Here is a 21,112-nt window from a genome sequence, read left to right as displayed (position 1 = left end):
TTTGAAGGTGTGAGTCTTCAAGGTGACTAACGTCAGAACACAGCCAGTCTTCATTATTTATGGATAATTGACTTTTGTTTTTTTGGATAGGATTTCACCCAGGCTGCAGTGCAATAGTGAGATCACAGCTCATTGCAGCCTCAGGTTCCTGGGCTCAAGGGATCCTTTTGCCTCAGCCTCCTGAGTAGGTGGCACTACAGGCATGTTTCATCATACCCTGCTAATTTTCTTCTTCTTTTTTTTTTTTTTTTTTCAAGATATGGGGTCTCACTATGCTTCCCAGGCTGGTCTCAAACTTCTGGGCTCAAGCAATTCTCCCACCTGCTTCGATCTCCCAAAATGCTGGAATTACAGGCATGAGCCTTCACACCTGGCCAGTAAATGACTCTGAAAGTAATACACAAAGATTGGAAAGTGACCTAAGTTCCTAATTCGCATATTGACACATACATTTTACTATTTCTTTGTTTTTTAATTGTAGTAAGAACAAATAACATGAGATCTACCTTCTTATCAAATTTGTAAGTATATAGTCATGTTAACTATAGGCACGACGTTGTAAAGCATTTGTTCTACATAATGCTCTACAGGTATCTCTAGAACTTATTCGTTTTACCTAACTGAAACTATGCCTGTTAAATGGCAAATCCCGATTTTCCTCTCACCCAGCCTCCAGCAATCACTATCCTACTTTCTGTTTCTCCAGGTTTGACTATATTAAACTCCATATAACTGAAATCATGTAGTATTTGTCCTTCTGTGACTAGCTTATTTTACTTAGCATAATGTCCCCAAGGCTCATTCATACTTTCTTATATAGCAGGATTTCCTTGTTTATTGTCGTTTGATAATATTCCATTGTATGTTTATAACACATTTTCTTTATCCATTCATCTCTCAATGAAAATTTTGATCACTTCCGCGTTATAACTATTGTGAATAATCCTTCAAAGGAACAGAAGGAAACTCATGCTTATATGATCAACTGGTGTTTGTCAAGGGACCAAGAATATTCAATGGGAAAAGGAGAGTCTCTTCAATTAACGGTGTTGGGAAAACTGAATATCCATATACAAAATAATAAAATTGAACAATTCTCTCACACCATACAAAAAAATCAACTCCAAGTAGGTCAAACATTAAAAGTAAGACCTACTTACTTTTAATTTTTAAAAGCTTTACAAAACTGTAAAGCTTGTAGTAAAAATCATAGGGGAAAAGCTTCAGGACATTTGTCTCAGCAATTATGGGTATGACACAAGAAGTACACAACAAAAGGAAAAATAAGCAAGTGTGATTACATAAAACTGAAAAGTTTTGCAAAGCAAAAGAAATAACAGAGTAAAAAGGCAACCTATAAAATGGGAGAAAACCATTATAAACCATATATCTGATAAAGGATTCATTTCCATAATATATAAGAACAAGTTTATAGCAAAAATGCAAGTAAGTCCATTAAAAAGTGGACAAAGGACTTGAATGGACATATTCCTAAAAATGATGTAAAAATGACTAACAAGTACATGAAAGAGATATTCCCACTAATAGTTAAAAGATAGCGTCACTCAACATCATTAGTCATCAGGAAAACACAAATCAAAACCACAGTGAGATATTGTTTCATACCTATTAGAATGGCTATTCTATAATTTCTTTTAAATGGTGTTGACAAGGATGTGGAGAAATTGGAAGACTTGCACACTGCTCGTGGGAAAATAAAATGCTACAGCTATTATGAAAAATAATTTGGAAGTTCCTCAAAAAATTAAACATAGAACTATCATATAATCCAGCAATCCCACTTTCACATATTTGTACAAATGAATTAATATCAAGATCTTGAAGAGACTTATGCACTCCCATGTTTGTTTCAGTAGTAATCACAACAGCCAAGATGTGTATTTTGAAAGACATTAATATGTCAGGCAAATTTTCCAAAAAGAGCTTTCCTCAGTAAAGAAACAAAGGTGGGTGGGGGGGATTTGTGTTTCTCAAGTTACCCCAATTTTAACTATTACAATGTTTTGAAATTTCTTTAGTGTAAACATATATTAAACACAAGTATAACAGCCAACAAATTTGACAGAGATTTAACCAGATTTAACTCAAAGCGTCATTTTCAAATGCCTTCTCTACAGTGTTCTTTCCAGTGAAGTAGATGTTTGGTTATCTAAAGAGGTTCTTCAGTGATAAACTTTTACAGTAAACATGAGTAATCACTGTAATCAAATAACCGTTTACGAGTAAGGCTTCAAATTTCATATTACAAAAGTAAATGTTGGTGTCTTAAATTGTACTAAGGTTTTGTTCAAATAGGAGACAAGAACTATTAACGTAATGAAGAGAATTACTGTTCCTGTCTAGATGATCTGAGGAAACAAGATAGAGACTGCCACACCAGCAGAACTCTAAGGAACTGAATTCAATCCTGGCAGAGACTTCTAGTTGTCTCCTCAGCATTCACAAACCCCCACTGTCTTCCTTAAGAAGAGAAATCAATTTTTTTTTTTATTTTTTTATTTTTTTTTTGGAGAGGGAGTTTTGCTCTTGTTACCCAGGCTGGAGTGCAATGGCGTGATCTCGGCTCACAGGCAGCCTCCGCCTCTTGGGTTCAGGCAATTCTCCTGCCTCAGTCTCCTGAGTAGCTGGGATTACAGGCACGCACCATCATGCCCAGCTAATTTTTTGTATTTTTAGTAGAGACGGGATTTCACCATGTTGACCAGGATGGTCTTGATCTCTTGACCTCGTGATCCACCCGCCTCGGCCTCCCAAAGTGCTGGGATTACAGGCTTGAGCCACTGCGCCCGGCCTGAGAAATCAATTTTTAACTGAGCTCCTTGTCAGCTTGTGGTCATATGATTATGTTCTGGCCAACAAGATACAAATGGACATGTATGAGATTTCTGGAGAACTGTTCATAGAGAATCTACTTCTAGAAGGAACACATTTTTAGTTCTCTTAGCTTTCCTCTTCTACTTGATCTGGAATTCAGATATGAGAGCTCAAGTTTCAGCAGCAATTCTGGTCTATGAGGAAATTTTAAGGGTGAAACTATGTGACAGGAGGGGGAAAACGATTGGCACCAACCTATTAGCTCTGAACAATCTTCCAGACTTACTGTGTAATGATTATGTGACATTTTTATCTAGATGGCACTGTTTGTGTAATTATTTAAATATTTTTTACTTTCTACCCTCTTTATTTAGAAAGGACTAAAATTGGACAAATGAAAATGTGATACAAATGATAAAACAATACAATTGGCGCAATTCTAGAAAGAAGCAAATCCTTAGCTTTGTCTACCCTTTAAATTTATGTCATCCAACTGTCTGCTTATTTATGAAAGAAAATAAATATGCATAAACGGTAAACACAAATGTGTATACAGTGCTCAAACACAATTTTGGATATGTTTTAAAATAGTTTATAAGGAGTAGTTTAATATTTGACTTTTTTATATGGAGTTTTTCGTAGAAATTTTAAAGAATTAATTATAAATGAAAGCAGAAAAATCCTATAGTTACGTTGGGAATTTCATGTTTTCTAATAATGGTGTGACACTCAACACAATTTTGAACATGTCTTCAAGATTAAAAGAATATTTTATGAAAACTTATAAGTGGTGACAAATATTCATTCTTTAGAGTAGATCTGACTTGAGAACCAGCCTTCAGTCACAGATCAAAGAGGAATGTTACTGAAGAAATCAGACAAGTCTGGTCACGTGGGTATGTACCCACATATCTTGTAAAAGAGCTCTGAAATCGCCATGAGAAATAAAACTAGTTTTGAAGTTAATGTCTGACTTCCAAGGTGAGTCTTATGAATATTAATTTGGTTATATAATTTAAAAACACAGTTTTACAGACACAGCTTAGTAAGTTTCATTTTTAAAAACAGGCTTTTGCAGTGCAATTTTTTCCCCTGTTCCATTGAAGTATCCTTACTTATAGCTTCCCACACCTCCAAGATTTTCCCACATGTAGCATTCAACATATCTGAGTTACTGGCCAAGGGCAGCTACTACAGAAGAGCTGTCGGCATCACAAACTTATGAGGACTTCAAAATGTCATTTCTTGGTGGATTCCTGCTCTCTTCATTTGTTCTCTCTCAGAATCAATCTGATTCAGGATCCAGGATTTCTGAGCTAGCCATCAAGGAATCATTCTGCCTAGATTCATGGTTCCTTTTGTTCTCTCCAAAACTGACTTATTCCATGGGGTCATATATTATCTTTGGTCCCTATTCCTAAGTTTTACTACTTTCTACTTGCCCCTCTGGATCTAGAGTACTTCTTTGACTCCTGTGAATAAGGATTCCATTGTCCCCTTATATTCACGGCAGTGCCCGCGTGAAGCCGGAGTTGTTCCCATCGCTAAGAGATACACTGATTACATAATTCAAAATCCTAATGGCATTTACTCTCCTAGAAATACGATTGAGTCGCTTGTTTCAACTGTCTCTGTCTCATGATGGTTTGAGGTAAAGAGAGTTTGTTTCCTCCTGTCTACATGATCATCTCCTCACGGATAGTTGCTTATATCAAAAAGTATGTAGCTTTCTTTAAAAACAAGATGAAATACAAATTTCTTAACAAACTCCACATAACCCTACATCAAGTGGTCCTTGTGTTACCAAAACACCAGGGGTTTGGTCTAGGTCCTGCTGCCCACTTCACAGGAAGCCAGTCACTGAGATGATGAATGTATCCGAGCAAGAAGGCTTTAACTGGGTGCTGCAGTCAAGGAGATAGGAGAGCAGTCTCTAATCCTCCCCCTGACCCACCAAAAGTCGGAGTTTATATAGCAGGGAAGAAATGCAACAATGTGTAAGAAAGCATGAACTAGGAAAGAGCAAGGAAGCAACCATGATGAATGAGGAGTGGGCATCTCATTGTCTGGATGTGATCTGGTGAGTTTCAGTTCTTTGATACTTCTTGAGATTCCTGGGGACCCTTTCCTGAGGAAGAAATTCAGATAAAATGTAAGTTTTAAGCTTTAAGAGCAGAAAGGTCAATTTCTATGTTTATGGAAAGGAAAAAAAACAATTACTCTATGGGACTATTGGGTAGGTTTCACTTACCACTTCAACCTAAGTCTCTCCATCCTCCATCTTAGTCCCTAAACTCAGGGTATTCTGGCCTTCTTTTCTGCTGCCAAACACACCAAGCTTGTTCATAATTTTCAGATTCTGTATTCACCGTGCCTTCTGTTGGAAATGTTTGATTTTCAGATCTTCACTTAGCTGCCTCTTCTTACCATTCAGATACCAATGCTCACCTTCTCTAACCATCGTAGGTAAAGTGGTTACCGATCCTGCCCTCTCATTTCACATCTTCTTTCTTCACAAAAACCAGAAGCAGCTGGACACATTAAAAGTTTTCTTCCCAAGGTTTTGCGGCCTGCTCCTCTGCTAGAATTTTTCTGTAGATGATAACACCAGCTTTTTTTCTTCTTCCTGTTTCTGGGCTTGTCTTGATTTTTAAATTCTTTCTTGGCTTTGTGAGTTAAGCTCCTGAGCTTAACTGTCTGGGTCTTGAAATTTGGACAACTTCCTTGATGCTGAACTACTTAGTTTTATAAACATTGCGTGGGTTTGTTTATTTGGCTGTTGTGAGCAATGAGTGTATAACCGCAGCTCTTTAAGCACTAGGTCTCTCTCCACGTATGCCACTCTGAGCACCACCATGTAGCCCCACAATTAGGAAGCAAGATTTGACAAAGCCTTAGGTGTCCTCTAACAACCTTCTTACTCAATGCAAGAAATGTCTCTGTCACTTCCTGGTAAGTAAATATTCAGCTTCTTCGTGAATAACTCTGATGACATGGAATTCACTACTTTACCAGATAAGTCATGTCAACTACATAAAACTCTAAGACTTAGCGACTTCTTTCTTGTATTTATCTTAAACTGTTTTCTGGAAACCTCTACAGAATAGTTCTAATTCTACATTCTAGATGACACAAAATATTTCTTTACCATGTGCTAGCTACATGACCTGGTTGAGAATGGTCACAATCTAGGCATCAATTTGAGGAGCTATCGGATAAACTAGTTATCAATAACAACAAACTATGGCAAGATAACTGATGTCACAATGTAGCAAACAAGTGATCAGGAAGCCGCATGCTTCTTTCTTTACCACACCTACGAATACCGTTTATTTTCCACTGAGAATCCAGGAATAAATAACACCTCTACCTCTGGAGGGATAGAGTTTTCCAAGAATTGTTGAAGGGTGAATGGGAAACATAAAGCTTTCTAAACATAAAGTCTTTCTAAAAATAATTTGTGATATCCTTAAAACCTGCTCTCTTGCACTAACAAATCGCAGTTTAATTTTTGTGTTTTTCTAGGGAGCTTTGCAGACTTGTGCCTCGACTGTCTCTGATCAATGTTCCCCAACAAGTTCCCAAACAATTTTTTTTCTGGCTGAGTTCTCACAATATAACTGTTGAATATCTCTGCTTTGGAAAAATTGGACATCTGTAGCTCTCCTCCCTATTCCATTACCATGACATTTATTGAGTGCTAAAATGTATGAGGTTATATTTGTCTCTGTGGTGGTAGGGCCCGTATGTTCGTAGTCTTTATCCTTCTCTTTGAAGGTGTTCCTCCTTCACAGGGTTCACTGAAATACAGAACAGATCTTGTCAGTACATGTGCATGACTATTTTTATCTCAGAGGGAGGGATTGTGGGATACAATTTATACACAAGAGATAAATTATAGACACACAGGCTCTGGTTACTCACTTAGCTTAAGGTTTACACATGTTAAAGAGTATCTCTTAGGATTGTTCTCCCTCTAACTCTAATCACTGACTCCTTGATCTCATTTTCTTGCTAGTTCAGTGGGTCTTTTCACCCGATAGGACAAGACTAAATTTTTCTTTTAGTACCTTTTAAGTCCTGGAACAAAGTTCTGCTGGGGGCTTGAAATCCAGATTTCAGATGGAAACTGCTTTCCATAGTCATCTATGGCAAGGACACAGTCCTGTGATCTTTCTACTTACAATTTTTCTACTAGTTTTCCGTTTAAGAAATAACAATCTGATCATCATTCTTTATCACCTACATCTAGATTCAGTTATCATATTCTGAAAATCCTCCATCTCCTATCATATATCCATTCTTTTTTTTTTTTTTTTTGCCTTTCTAACCACAAAACAGTTCATTTCTTGGGACCGTAATTTTGCCTTGGCATTTTTGAATTCCCATGCATAGCACAGAGAGAAAGTGAATGAATGCACTTCTAGAAGCTCTCAACTGCTTGTTCTGCATCTGTACCTTCTAGCATCAGCATCTTCTTCTAAAATCACCTTAGGAATCCTTTAAGCCTTATCTTTAAGGAAATCATTAGCATTCACAGCAAGGTACATGCATGCATATCTTTTATTATCATTTATTATTTTTGAGACGAAGTGTCACTCTCTCACCCAGGCTGGAGTGCAGTGACATGATCTCAGCTCACTGCAACCTCTGCCTCCCAGGTTCAAGCAATTCTCCTGCCTCAGCCTCCCTAGTAGCTGGGAGCCCCTGCGCCCGGCTAATGTTTGTATTTTTAGCAGAGACAGGTTTCGCCATGTTGACCAGGCTGGTCTAAAACTCCTGACCTCAGGTGATCTGCCCACCTCAGCCTCCGAAAGGGCTGGATTACAGGCATGAGTCACTGCACGCAGCTACATGCATGCATATCAATAATCAATAGACTATTGTTTTGTCTGGTTTGATGTGGTCCACTTATACCAAGATATCTCTATCTCAATTCTGATGCAGATCATTTGGATTCGCCTAAGGGAATGTCCTCTCTTTCCTTCTCTTTCTCGTATGTCATCTGTATACTCTAACATGCATACAATTCCAAAGTCAAAAACATTAAAACAAACTAGGAAAAAAAGAATTAAGTAATGTTTCCCTTCAAGAGTCTTAAGAACTAGAACAGGTCCTAGGTAACCCACAATAGATTAGCCCAGGTTATCTGAATAAAAATCTTTATATTACAGGAACTAAAAATCAGTGGTTAAGTTTATTATACACCACAGATCTGCATCTTGTCACATAAGACAATTCATAAGGAGAATAGAAATTTGAAAGAATAAATCTGACTAAACCAGAAGCATTTTCCACCAGGTGTCAACACGTTTCCCATCTGTTAGGAATGAGGAAAGCTTTGCATCTGCTCCATCTCTGTACTCTTTGCTTCTTCAGACACCAAGACAAAAACTTAACATTGTTGCTAAAGCAATTTTTATTTTGACAGCTTTAGCATTTCATCATTATGCCTTTGTTTCAATGGAAAAAAGTTCTCCCACGCTCTTCACTGAAGATGACTTTCTCACTAAGCCAAAGCTTTTGCCTCTTCATACAGCAAATGTGTACACAACCCACCTGCTTCTGGGTTACTTTCCATCTGTTCATCAAGACAAACCCTATTCCATATGAAAACAACCTTTTTCCTTTTTATGGACATTATGTCTCCATGTAAATTAAATTTGCAATCAAGTTGGGTCTTCTTTTTAGACAACAAAAGTATTTCAGGAACTTCATGACAATTGATTTACAGAAAATCCTGGTTATGAAATGCCAGGGTATTTGTCTTATTTATAGAGAAATATTTATCGTAGACAACAGATGATTTTGATTTTAAAATAATCACTAGGACTGTAAGTTTAGCAAAAAAGGCAGTCTCTTCTTTAATCAGAAGCCAACTGGAGTTGCAAGTTGTACAAACCTTAGGATGGCAGAGCAATTGAGACACTGGAGATTATCTAGTGTGTTCCCAGCTTTGGACCTTAAATTCTAAAAGGAAGTTGAAAAGAAAGCCATAAACCCTCCTCTGAGAAAGTAGACATGCACTCAAAATCTTCATATTGTGTCAGAGTCCTTTTGCTCCTCTGGGCCAAAAATCATAACCCAGGTAAGGAACACTTGATTTAATCCAACCCTTTTAATTTTGATAACAAATTAACTAAATATTATAGAAGCCAACGGATTAACTTAAGATTCTAATTATTTAAGCCTAGAAATTATATTACCTATTAACAGAACAATCTTTTTCTTACCATAATAGACTATTTTTTGTTGTTCTTCAAGTACATTTGAATTTATTTCTGCTCCTTTTATCAATGAATACATTACAATGACATTAAACTCAATCACTCACTTTTATAGGTAAGAAAACCATGTCCCCAGAGGTGAACTGGTCTAAAAATCAGTTTCCCGGGGAGAAATATTTACAATATTTCCAAATTTCTTTTACTATCTTGCCCTTCGTGTTTCAGTCATCTTGGAACTTGAAGAAGAAGTTAACATCCCTGGAACTTGGAACTGGAAATATGCACTCTTATTATCACATTTATAATTTTATTTTATCATCGAGAATTTAAAGAGATAATAAAGCCATCAAATTGATTTCTCCAAAGGCAGCATTGCCCCTTCTCTGAAGCTGTGTATTTTATTTTTTACTATTGGATTACATAAAATATTAGAGGAAAAAAGCATTTGGAAAAATACAAGAAAAACGAGGTGATAATTAGAATGTGTCCAACCTTTTTTCTGTTTCCTTCTGCACATAGTCTAATTCCTATCTTTCTAACATGAGACTGTTGAGTGATTTAAAATCATGTTAATCATTTTAATGTTCTCAGTTATAGGGGAAAATGAAATAGCTGAATTTATGCTAAAAATAAACCTTGCAGATTTGCTGGATCACAGGACGTATGAGTGTAAACAACTGTCGCCGTCTTGGAAAGCGAATCCTGCCTGGTTTGACTTTCCTTAGGGAGTGTTCTACAGGCTCTTAAAGCTGCATGTTGAATAATTGTTTCCACAACTAGCACAGATTGGTTTTCTCAAAAGAAAAAATGAAAATGAAAGTTTCATCCAATTAAAATAGGACTATTAATAGCATATTGTGTGGGAAAGGAAAAGTCTGCTCTTCAAAGGCCTGTGCGGTTCATCACAGAAACACAAATTTTCACAGCACTGAAATAGTTGGGTGAAAAGTTTAAGATTTTATGAAGACATAGAAAAGCAAATGATTTCGCCTTTTTTAGTTGGCACAAGTGAGGGTATTAATATCCCTGGTAGAGCGAGGAGTAGGTGCCTTCACATTGGTTCTATTAACTTCATGGAACATGGAAGATGGTTCGGTAGAGAAAGCCCCAAGTTTATTTGGCCTTTGGGTTATATATACCCTACTCTCAATAGGAGACAAGGTTAGCACCGTCTTAACTATTATTAACCTTAAGAATGCTCTTTTTTGTGTGTTTCAGACAGTTTCGCTCTTTCGCCAGGCGCCAGGCTGGAGTGCAGTGGTGCGATCTTGGCTCACTGCAACCCCTGACTCCTGGCTTCGAGCAATTCTCCTGCCTCAGCCTCCCGAGCTGCGACTACAGGCACACACCGCCACACCCAGCTAATTTGTGTATTTTAGTAGAGACAGGGTTTCACTATGTTGGCCCGGATGGTCTTGATCTCTTGACCTCGTGATCCACCCACCTCAGCCTCCCAAAGTGCTGGGATTACAGGCGTGAGCCACCGCGCCATGCTAAGAATGCTCTTAACTCTATTCCCTGATCTGGCAGATCATCCTTTTATTAAATAATTTCACATTTTTTTGAGGGAAAACACTTTAAAATTTCGGACCATTAGACAATCTGGTCATTTATTATATTTTATCCCAAATCAAGAAAAATACATTTGTGAATTTATATTCCAACTTTAAGACTTAGGATTTCAATAAATGGCTGTTGATGCCATCATGAGTCAGCGTATTTCTATTCCAGCGGCCCACTTTTCATGCTGTTTGATGCTAAAGACCCAAGACTCCAAGACAGACAGATATATATCCATATGAATTCAAACATCATGCTAAGTGAAGAATTCTGTAGACAGCTTTTCTCACAGGTAACCCCATAACCACCTGCATAATATATGATTCTATTATATAAAATTAAAAACTAAATTTAATCTGGAATATTAGAAGTCAAAACACCATTTACTTTTGGGGAAGAATGGAGGATGAGGAAGCTTACAGCATTCTGATAGCATTCCTATGTTTGATCTAAATGGTCATTTACGTGGATTTCATTGCTTTGTGACAGTCATTGAACTATGCACAAAAGATGTGTATACTTCTCTGTTGTGTGTTCCTGCATAGAATAAGCAAATAAAATCTCTGTTAAGAATTGTATCACAATATTTAAAAATTATCCTAAATAAATGTAGAGATAAACAAATGTTCATGATTGGTAAAATTTGACATTGTAGAGATGCCATTCTTCTCAAATTAACTGGCAAATTTCAGTCCATTTTCTGATAATATTTCAGGAGGACTTTTTGAGGAACTGAACATTGATTCAAAGATCACATATGCAGACAAAGGTCTGTGAAAAACAAAGATTATGATTAAGAAGAGCAAAGAAAGAGACTCAAGGTGTATGAAGACATTTCACTACATCATTTTAATGATACAAAATAAAGTAGAATACATAGTGTGGTTCTGACATGCAAACAAAAAGACCGGTGGAATGCAACATTGAGGCCCAAACAAAGTACCATTTGTATGGAAATTTGGCACATAACAGAGGTGAAATGAATCTGTTGTCATTGACAGAAATAAAAGGAGTGTTTAGTAGATACTTGTAATGAGATTCTATTATATGGAGAAAAATTAAGTTGCACAAAATATAAACAAAAATAAACCCTAGAGGTCCTAAACTTGATAGCTAAAATTAAAAGGGTACTAAAATAAAGGAGGATATATTTAGAATGGATAGTTGGGAAATATCTCACTGAGAAAAAGTGAAAATCAGTTAGAAAAATTAGTGAAGTCTCTACACAGATAGCACCAAAGGAGAAACTTGAGTGGCTAAAAGTGTGCAGAATGGTGAGCACCACCAGTAGCCCGAGCAGTGAAATACTCCTTTTTGACTCATAAGATTATGCAAATGTAGAATGTTAAATTATAATATAATTTGGCAATTACAGAAGGTAATGGGAATCCTCAGCATGTCTGGTGAGAATGCAGACTGATTCAAACATTTTGGAGCTCAATCCAACATTCCTTAAGGAAAAAAGTGGTATCTACCCAGTGACGAATATGTCGAGAAAGCCATTTCTCACATCTCTTAAGGATGTAACTATGTCCTAGGGCATTTATTAATCATATTTGCAATAGAAAGGGAGTTGTGATGGGGAATGAAGAAAAAAAATAAGAGAGACAGGCCTTATGAAGACCGCTAATATCAACGTGCCCTGCCCTGAAGAGTACAATGAACTCCACTTTCTGCACCTTAAATGCAAGTAAGAAAGGAGAAAAAGTGGAAAGAAAATAAATCTTATTTGTAAGCTTTCTTATTTTCTTACAGAGACAATAAATATTTAAACAGAACTCAAAGTAACGATGATTTTATTTTATTTTATTTTATTTTATTACTTCTGTGTTTCTCCAAGGCAGAACAAACTACTAACATCCTCATAAACTAACTCGTAGTTTTCCCTGTTTACCCAAAGCTGCAAAAGATTTTAAACACTCTTCTAGCTCTTAGGATCTGGCTTTTAACCTCCTTTTTACCAGCTGGCATTATCGCACAGTGGTCATGGAGCAAGCAATAGAGTATTAATTTTCCCAGCTGTGGTAGTTTAAGGAATGTATTCTGTTTCTCAATTTAACAGCTCTGAAATAAACATAATAATATCTACTATATAAAATTGGAGGAAAAATTCAAGCATTTATGTACAGGGTTTGGCATATCAACAACTACTTTTAGATCTTGTTAAGAATGCCCTTATTCCTGGATTCTTCTTAGTATTCCACCTGTCGTGGGTGGATTTATTGTTATCATCATGGATCATGCAGAACTCCAAGTTTCTCTTCTTACTTGAAACTGTCTTTCTTAATCTACTTTTCAAAGTTTCTTTTTTTAAATTCTTTCTCTCATACTTTCTAAAATTTATGTTTTCCAGGCAGACGTTTTGAAAACCAAATGAAGAAAAACTTTGGAGTGTTGGTGAATTTTTAGCAAAAAAAAAATATATATATATATATATGTGTGTGTGTGTGTGTGTGTGTGTGTGTGTGTTTTGACCATAGCATACTTTTATTATCAGTATAGCAACATGGTTGAGTAAATGCAGCTCTTACTAGGAAATGCAAGGATTCCAGAGCAGGTAAGTTTTACTGTAAAAAAATAAAAAAATAAAAAAAAAAAATGTTTCTTAATCTGGAAAATACCCACACAAAATAATAGACCAGCTTTTTTTTTGGTTATTTTGTAAAGTCACTTAATATTTCAAAATTAAAGCAGGGAGGGAAAAAACCGCATAAGTGAGTTGAATAAAAGAGAACCAAACCAATTCTGTTAAGTGCTTTCATTTATTTGTGAAAATAAACTTGATGATAAATATTCTTGAGGGGCAACTATTATTTTCAGAAACAAAAAGCTTAAACAATTTCTATGTAATAGACGGTGTTGTGTGTTTTTTATCTTTTAAAGAATCAAGATTGATGAGTAAACACCTGAGGTGCTAATTGCAAGCTTCTTAACCAAACCTCTTGGAGGTGGCTTTGCAAAAGTGATTCTTTCTGCTAAGTAATATCACAGTGACTTTGAACCCCATGGGTGCTGTTGAAACCTGTTTGTAATATGCCATTCGTGAGAACTTTGTATTTCAGTGGGTATTGTATTTATTCATGGAAGAATACCACTGGAAATACCTGTTTGGAAAGGGTTCCTGTTGAATAAGCCATTGTGAATGTTCGTGTATAATCATTTCCTGTAGATAAATTGTCTTCTGGCAAATAAATAATGTGCTCCATTTTCAAAATAAACTAGCTCGTTGTTCTGAAAAGCCACAAGCAACATCATTTATGTTTAAACAGGTGATATGTGCTTCCTTTAAAAAGGGGAAAGCTAAAAGTGCACTATTACATTGAGTATGCAGTTTTTTGGGTTGTATTGATTGCATATTCGGTTTCTATTCCTTAGAAACTAAAACTTCCTAAGTAAGCCCACCTTTTATATTAGTTTATTTTGATAACATGGCTCTCTTGCAGTTCCTTAAGTCCAAAATTATTATCTATTGATCTGACTCCCCCAAGTCCTGCCCACGCTGTAATATCATACTGCATGCCCACCTTTCCACATGTACTCTCCAGACTGCCCATTGGTCCTCACATAATAATAAATGTATTTTTCAGATCTGTTTGCTCCCTTCCACCCACCTACACCAGTACTGAGTGATAGAAGGAAGGGCCACCCATTGGCCGACCCACAAACATAGGCAAAGCTGAGGCAGCTGAACACGGGGCCCTGTCAGAGGAGGGTTCTCCAATGACTGTTACATAGGCACGAAGGACTAAGAACTGAACCGAGAACTGATGGCATTTCAGTGCTTTAGGGCAAGATCTTAGCATAGCTACAACTTGGATTTCAGTCCCGTCCCAACTGAAATACATAACTAGGAAATTCTCATGGCAGAGTGTTGGCAGGAATTCAAGCAGGTCAGCCTCCAGTTTGGGAGATCTGCTAGTGGAGCTCAGGGACCCAGACCCTGCTATTGTGAACTTCACGGGCAACAAAGTTCAGAAGTGTTTAGTAGGTTGGGGGAGAGATCAACGTTCTCAAATTCAGAACGAGTCTGGTTTCAAGGTGATAACCAAGGATGGACCAGAGAACTAGGATTACAAGGCTCTTCCTCTCCCGTGTCTACCTAAGGCTCAAGTTGCTCAAAGTTCTTTATCAAGTCTTCATTTATTTTTATATCTCATTACTTTCTACAGACATGTGATTGTTCCTCTTTTATACATATTTCCCTAAGTGTTCCATGCCATGGGTTAAATTATGTCTCTCCACAGAAAGATACTTTGAAGTTCTAACCCCGAGTACCTTGGAATATGATCAATCTTATTTGGAAATTGGTTCAGTACTGATGTAACTATTTCTTATGAGGTCATACTGGAGTAGAACCGGCCCCTAACCAAATATATGATTGGTGTCCTTAGGAAAAGATGATGTGAAAATGCAAACACATAAGGAAGACAGCCATGTGAAAACAGAGGCAGAGATCAGAGCTGTGTTGCCACAACTCTGGGCTATGAGAGCCTGGTAGAGTCAAGGAAGGATCCTTCACTAGAGATTCAGAGGGAGCATAACCCTACCAACATGTTGATTTCCAACTACTAGTCTCCAGAACAACGAGCGAATGGATTTCTCTTGTTTTAAACCACACATTGTGTGGCATTTTATGTTATTATTAGCTGATGTTGTATCCTCATTGCCTGGCCCAATGATTGACACATAGTGGGTGCTTGGTACAAACAAGTACATATGCACCCGCCTTTCTCACACTCCTACTGGGCTGAAATTTCCATGAAGCCAGAGACTATGCATGCCTTATCTTAGTTACCCTTAGAGAAAGAGTACTTCACAAAATGGGCCCTAAGTTATTTGTCGAATGGAAACATGAAAGATCTCAAGTTTTGTTTTCTTAAAATAGCCCATTTGTATTCAAATAAAGTCATGGGTAAATAATAGAAACCATAATACTCAGGAAATACAGATGAAGTCTATTCACATAACTTCCACAGCTCTATTTCTTCATAGTTGACTTCATATTTATTACTGTTACTGAAATATTGAAAAAACAGGACAATTCACACTTGGGCTGCTCCTGTCTGTGAGGATCCACAGCGAGTTCCCACAGCAAGTTCCCACAGTTCTCATCTGGCTCATCACTGATTAGTGGCTAAACTCTGGACAGAAATGCTGGAGTGTGGTTTATGTTAGCAAACCCGGTTGCTTCCTGAGTGCTTCCCTTGCTCCCACCAACCATTTTCCAACAGGAAAGACAACAAACAGCTCTTTTATTGCTGTAGCTGCTAGCAATCTCAGTAGCATGAGAAAGTTCGCTTTACAGAGTTTATTACTCAATAATAATAAAAAAAGAACAGAAGAAAATTGCCAAGGACAAGGCAGTACGGTCAGTGTCAGTATTATGATTATTCAGTGAACAGGAGCCATGGTGCTGCCGTTACTATAAACATATCTCCCTTTTATTGGCAGATGTTTCACTTAAGTAAACATAATCAGGATTTGGGAAGATTCACCTTGGCAGCAGCTAAAATGAATGAGTATTCGCTAATCTCCTTGTGTCCCAGTTGTTCCTCCAGCTGCTCTGGAAACTGTATTTGTGGGGTGCACTGAACTGTATCCATCCACAGCTTCACACATACAAGGAGAATGTTTATTTTCTTTTTTAGCCCTCATTATTGTAAAACACTGTAAACCAAAAATAAAATTCTAAGGCCTCCCAATCACTTGAATGGTCCCCTCCTCATAGCCAGGGCACGTCAAGGTTAATCTGAAAAACTGGTTCAGGTCTTGACTGGAAGGGATGGTCAAATAGGCTTCATTATGCACTTTTGGAATTCAGGAAAAGCCGACCAGCGTTTAACATAAACACAGATCTTAAGTCTGATAAGAAACATTTACAGTCTATTCTCTCTGAAGCCTGCTACCCGGAGGCTTCATCTGCATCATAAAACTTTGGTCCCCACAACCCCTTATCATAACATTCCTTTCTATCAATAATAACTAAACAAACTGTCAATCAGAAAATTTTAAAATCTACCTATAACCTAGAAGCCCCGATTTTGAGTTGTCCCCCATTTCTGGACTGAACCAATGCATATCTCACATGTATTTGATTGATGTCTCAGGTCTCCCTAAAATGCGTAACACTAGGCTCTGCCCTGACCACTTTAGACACATGTTCTCAGGATCTCCCGAGGACTGTGTCATGGGCCATTGGTCACTCATATTTGGCTCAGAATAAGTCTCTTCAAATATTTCTCAGAGTTTGACTCTATTTGTTGACAATATGTATAAGTAGTATCTCTGTAATTCATTTCATAGTACTCCAGAATCCCCCCTAAAAATGCTGGTACTGAGAGAAAGCTAATAGCAATTCTATATTCTAATCGCCTTAACTTTGAATTCTTTCTATCAACATGACAAGTTTGAAAACGCATTATCATTTCAGTCATCAAAAATGAACTTAAAGACATCTGCAAGAAAGAGAAACTCACTCAAGTCCACTCTAGGAAGGGGGATTTCCCATGAAGATTCAATAGGATTGGGGATGGGGCTGGTTGAGTCTCCCAGAACTCAAGTGCAGAGATAATCCTTAAAGAATCAAAGCACCTCCTGTTTGGAAAACTCTGTCCCTACCGTGAAAGCTCTCTCTCTCTTTCCCTCCCCCACAAAGAGGCTCCCTTATTTCTCACTTTACATACCGGCCCGAGCCCTCCCGCCGCTTCTGCCTCATCAGCACTGCCCGGCTTCCCGCCGCCCGGTTTCTGCCTCATCAGCTCTCCCCAGCTCCCTGCCGCCCAGCTTCCCGCCTAGCGGTTCAAACTGACCAAACGTTGCCCACCACCTCAGCTTTCTCACTTCCCACTCCCTCGGCCCTTCAGGCTCCTATAAAACAACCCTACCCCTCTGAGCGGGGCGGCCATTTTTCCTTTTCGTCCCGGCTGGCATGCCCGGAGGCTCTTTCCTCTCAATAAAGCCTGAACTTAAGGAATTTCCTCTAGCCTGCGGTCAGGTTTCTTTCCCAATGAGCCCAGTCTTCCCGCAGAGGGTAGGTCGGACACCTCCTTTCTGTGCCTCTGATCCCAGCTCACCCTGTTTCCTCTGCAGGCCGTTTCTCTGTGCTTTCTCCCCAGCATAGCCCCAAATTACCTCCTTATTCTCAAGTCTCTGTTCATTTCTATTCCCAAGGATCCACTACTTAATGCTAGTCCAACTTTTAGTGTATCTTAGTCCAATTCCTGAGAAGGCCAATCTGGACAACTCAGCTATTCCACCTGACCAGATGTCCATGCTGTCCAAACGAAATGAGACAGCTGAGGCCCAATGCTTCCATTGCCCTGGGGCAAAGAAGCAAACTTGAGAGCAGCGTATGCATCTGAAACATATTTCCAAATGTACTCTAAAGATATTTAGCAAAAACCATCCTTTCCGGTCAAAAAGCATTAAAAACATAAGCTCCATCTTGACCCTCACACCACCTTCACACCTTTGGTTCATTCAGCCATTGCTTCACAATTCTTACATAGCACTTTCTAATACCTGGGAAAAAATAAATTATTTTTTATTTGAATCTGTGAGCAGAATACTGTTTTCTTTTGTACCATTGCAGATGATAATTAGCAGTGATGTGCTGGTAGGTGGCATTATCTCTGTAAAAATAGATTAAGAAATTCCCATGATGCCTGACAATTAGGATTCTTCTGGTATAGAATTTTACTGTTCTCACTTCTATAAAAGTTAAAAAAAAACCCACAGGTTACTTTATAGTTTCTGAGCAAATTCAAGTTAGTCTCTTTACGCAACTGATTTCTGTTATAGGCTAGGTCTTTCCTTATTAAATTTTTTCTATGCTGCTATTAAATTCATAACTCTAAAATGATTCTCATAACTCTAAAATAGGATTTGTAAGTATTGTTTTAGAAAAATGTTTTATTTAATTAAACTGTCCTCTTGGAATTGTCTAAGGCTATCAACTCAGATTACAGAATAGTGATTTCACTTTGATTCATATGCTTTACACAGAGACAAGAGAAGGTATACAATACATTTTTTTAAATTAATGTACAGAGATTCAGAGTATTCAAGTATGAAGGTCTACATGAAAAAGGTAATCTGCCAACCAGACACTAATCAGATCATAAAGCCAACCAAAATACATACTGCTTATAAAAATAGTAAATATAAATGTATTATCCTTCCTCAAGTGTTTATTAGTATATAATTTATCTGACAGTTCACAAACAGAAAACAAGTTCACATATCTCATGTATGCAAGGCAAGTTTTGCTAATCATTATGTCTGTCCAATATAGTGCCTAACACCTCAGAGGTGTTAACTCCTAGGAGGTATTATCAGTATTTGCTGAAGGAATAGGAGTGTAATAGGAATGGCACAAACAGAAAAAGACCATCACAAACTCCCTGTTAAAACCTATCTGCGTGGTCATAAAAGGCAAGTAGGCAGACTATGGCATCAGTATGGGGTTGGAGTTGAAAGCAGGATTAGACAGTTGGCAAGACTTGTGTCATGGAAGGAAATGCTGGGACATGGATTCCCATCTCTGAGACCCTGGAAAATAGGCTCAGGAACAAAGGCTCAGATCTGTAAAAGTGTCACCCCAGTAGTATGTTCACAAGAGGCTGGAGAAGACAGAGTCAAAGAAAGGAGCCAGCTCTGCTAACACCACTGTGGACCACATAGTCACCATCCTGAAAGCAGCAGCGTTATCTTCTTATACCCGAAAGGCACAACATAAGACACTTGAGTCAAATTCTTACATTCTGAGACAATGAGTATAAAGATTTTGCTCAGGAAGTCAGGATATGTGAGCAAACAAAAAATGTCATCAGCAAATAACTCTCACAGGGAATGGACGGAAGGTGTGAAGAGAGTGATGAAGGTCTGATCTTATAAAACCAAACCGAAGTAAAACAATTTAGAGCTTTGCAAATAAAGTTAGTCTATTAAATCCGAATACAGGACTCAGTAGAGTCAGGTTGACTGAAAATCACACAGCAACAGGGAGATAAGATGACAATGGCATAAAGCTGGGTCAGGCTTTCTAGAGGGAGACACAGAATAGTGACACTAATCAGATATTTTGGGTGACACATATCTAAAAATAGTATGCAATCCACACAAACATATTTATATCTACAGGAATTAGTATTAATGGGATAAACATCTTAGCACTTAATTAACATCTTAAGTACTTCACAATAATTAATTCAATACTATTTAGATTCTGAGTGACTAACAGATATTGCTCAGCTGTGGGGCAGACTTGCTGACTTACAGTCATTTATTGTCCATCTCACTGACCTGCTCAGCCGCTCTGTTGTGCTCAGAGGAAAGGAAGTGGAAAGATTTTGATGTATTTCTGTCTTCCCAATATATACATAGGGAGAATGGATAGGTAGATAGATAGAGATGATTGATTGATACATGGTTTGTTGATAGATAGATAGATAGATAGGATAGATAGATTAGATAAGTAGATAGAAGGTGATAGATAGATAGATAGATAGATAGATAGAAAAGATGGTAGACAGATGATTGATAGGTAGGTAGATAGATAGATAGATGGATAGATAGCTAGACAGTGAAAGGTTTGGCTGTTTCCAGCCAAATCTCATCTTGAATTGTAGCTCTCATAATCCCACACATTGTGAGAGGGCGCCTGTGGGAGGTAATTGAATCATAAGGGTGGGTCTTTCTCATACTATTCTTGTTGTAGTGAATAAGTCTCATGAGATCTGATGGTTTTACAAAGGGGAGTTCCTCTGCACAAGCTCTCTTGCCTGCCACCATGTAAGATGTGACTTTGCTCCTCATTTGCCTTCAGCCATGATTATGAGACCTCCCCAGCCATGTGAAACTATAAGTCAACGAACCTTTTCCTTTATAAGTTACCCAGTCTCAGGTATGTCTTTATAAGCAGCATGAGAACAGACTAATATAGATAGATAGGACAGATAGATTAAATAGACAGATGACAGATAGATAGATAATATATAGAATAGATTATAGATAGATAGATAATAGGGTAGATAGGATAAACAGATTAGACAGATAGATGATAGATGGTAGATAGATAATAGGATAGACAGAGAGATAGGATAAACAGATTAAATAGCTAGACAGACAACAGAGATAGATAGATAAATGATAGATAAATGATCAACACATCTAGACATCTCTTAGCTAATACTGTTTAGTAAACTAAAACAAAATAGCCCATATATCCTTGAAGATATCCTAGTTCTGACAGGAAAAGAGACTTGAGGAGAGACAGATAGTAGTGGGCAGTGGGCTGTACTAGAAAGAGTATCAGGCAAGGAGTTCTGGCTTTTATAACCTTGGTAATTCCTTACCTCTCTGAACTCTATTTGACTGATAAAAAATACTCTGATTAATCTTGATAATCTCTAAGTTTCTAGTTTTTTGGCATAAATTTAAAAGGTATAAGTACAATTTTGTTACATAGATATATTGTGTGATGATGAAGT

At 37.6% G+C, this 21,112-nt stretch overlaps 1 long non-coding RNA gene across 1 annotated transcript in view; it reads right to left on the bottom strand.

Annotated features, from left to right (window-relative positions):
- Positions 1-1,112: 1,112 nt before the first annotated feature.
- The window catches only part of LOC108590790 (uncharacterized), a 104,915-nt gene continuing 84,915 nt past the window's right edge, over positions 1,113-21,112 (bottom strand). Inside the window, exons 2-3 of the long non-coding RNA XR_004740585.3 lie at positions 5,087-6,635; positions 1,113-4,963 (exon numbers count right to left, since the gene is read on the bottom strand). This is a non-coding gene — a long non-coding RNA (uncharacterized LOC108590790). The remainder of the gene's footprint in view (positions 4,964-5,086; positions 6,636-21,112) is intronic.

This window comes from Callithrix jacchus, chromosome 3 (genome assembly GCF_049354715.1).
Source record: "Callithrix jacchus isolate 240 chromosome 3, calJac240_pri, whole genome shotgun sequence".
NCBI classification, from domain to species: Eukaryota; Metazoa; Chordata; class Mammalia; order Primates; family Cebidae; genus Callithrix; species Callithrix jacchus.
Note: the sequence above shows the minus strand (reverse complement) of the source record. Positions and strands in the feature narration are given on the sequence as shown.